Source organism: Chinchilla lanigera, unplaced genomic scaffold (genome assembly GCF_000276665.1).
Source record: "Chinchilla lanigera isolate Chin_1 unplaced genomic scaffold, ChiLan1.0 scaffold00133, whole genome shotgun sequence".
Lineage (NCBI taxonomy): Eukaryota > Metazoa > Chordata > Mammalia > Rodentia > Chinchillidae > Chinchilla > Chinchilla lanigera.
Window position 1 is genome coordinate 3351805 of NW_004955534.1, and position 2073 is coordinate 3353877.

A 2073-nucleotide genomic window follows, 5' to 3' on the forward strand; every position below is an offset into this window, starting at 1 on the left:
AGAGAGAGAGAGAGAGAGAGAGAGAGAGAGAGAGAGAGAGAGAGAGAGAGAAGGAACAGGGGACAATAATACACCTTTCTAGGTCACACACCCAGTAACCCCTTCTCCTTGTAGCACATTCTGCTTCAAATGGATCAATGGACCAGTCCCCTGAGGAGTATAGTGCCCTGTGATCTAGTCACTTTACAAAAGCCCTAACTCTGAACGCAAGACTCTAGGGGAATATTTTATATCTAAACCACAACACCGACCCAGAAGTCTTATATCTGCTGTCATTACCAATGTAGTTGTAGCAGGCTATATATCAGCTTGAAAATATACTTAGAAGAAATCCCAAGCCCTTTATTATTGTTAACAATAACCTTTTCATTATCCATATGTATTTGACAACAAACCAACACTGATAGAATTTGTTTGTATTATTTTTGTTAAATATTTTACTCAATTTGAATGGATTAAATCTCTTCCTGACCTGAATTGCATGACATTGAAATTTGTAAATGATCCATATCTAATAAGATTAGTTACTCATAATTAGACAAATACATTTCTGCCTAAGGATAAATCAAAATTAATATCAATAGTTTAAATTGGTCATTTCCAAAGACCTAGTTGCAATATAGGAAAGAATTTTTGCTTTGTCTGACACTAGATGGCTTCATATGATTAAATATAAAAATGACCCATAAAATACTGCTTGAAATTTCATTTGTACTGTTAAGTGTAGTTCTAATACAACTGTAATAAAGTTATGGGTTTCATGCAATTTATTTTTGAGACAAGGTTTTGCTGTGTAGCTCAGGCTAACTCTGAACTCACTATGTACCCCAGGCGGGCCTTGAACTCATGGAGATATTCCTGCCTCTGCTTCCAAAGTACTGGGATTACAGATGCACACTATGACACCTAGCTTCGTGAGATTTTCAAATAACTCATGGGCTTCTGCAAAGACATAAATTAATCCAGGCTATTAATTTTTTCTGCAATCTTCTAGTCACTAGTGTCAATTACTTTACTTTCCAAAATGGTTTCAATATCTCAAGTCTATGATTTATGATCTGAAATGTCCTATTGCATTCTGAAGCATAAATGAATACTAGAATGGGTCCTAGTGATTATATCCAATTCCATTTGTCACAGAATGTCTGTACACTGAACCAACTGCTACATGTGGGTGCTTATATTAAGGCTGATGAAAGTCCATAAAAGATCAGTTAATATTCTATGATAGATTAAAGTCATAGCAAGGGCTTCAAAACCTGTGTCTTAAGACTATTGGCCTTTAGCATAGTGAATGCTCTTACAAGACTGAGTATGTACTTATTCCAGGCAAGTGAGTTTCAATATGATTTCAAAGGCATTGAGTGAAAGGCAGCCACAGAGACGGACATCTTCCTCATGAACTCGCGCCACAAGACCACCATCTTCACGGTGCGGAGGAGTCGAGCACGGGGTTCCAAGTGAAGCACATCGTTGAGGGCATCCTCAAGCGGCCGCTTGATGAGCAGAATGTCCAAGGATGACCAGCTCCTAGATGATGGCAAAGTGCTTGGCCAGTGTGGCTTTGCCAGTCAGAAAGCAAGACCACAGGCCCCAGCCACAGTGGGGCTGGCCTTCCCGGCAGATGACAATTTTGAGGCCTTGAGCACTGAGCACTCCTCTAGACAGCAGGAACTTCCAGATGTGATGAAGCCTCAGGACTCTGGAGGTAGCACCAATGAACAAGCTGTACAGTGAGGACCCTTGGCCCACCCTGAGGCTCACTGCCCCAATAAAAGAGATTTGGCTTTCCAAAATAAATAAATAAATAAATAAATAAATAAATAAATAAATAAATAAATAAATAAATAAGATTTTAAAAATAATACAAAGTGGACTAAACCCCGATACATGTTAAAAGAACCTAAAGCCAATGAAGTGTTCATTGTTCCATATCCAAGAAGCTATTGATGTGCAATGGCTCTAGCATTTTATGACAAAGTGGTCTGCAATCATTTTATGACAAAGCCCGAAATGTTTAGCTTTTTAAAATTAGTTATTCTGCAAAGGTTAATGCAAATCAAATCTAAAACA

The 2073-nt window shown here is 38.2% G+C and overlaps 1 pseudogene; it reads left to right on the forward strand.

Annotated features, from left to right (window-relative positions):
• Positions 1-1737, forward strand: part of LOC102026795 — a 91555-nt pseudogene extending 89818 nt beyond the window's left edge.
• The last annotated feature ends 336 nt before the right edge of the window (positions 1738-2073 follow it).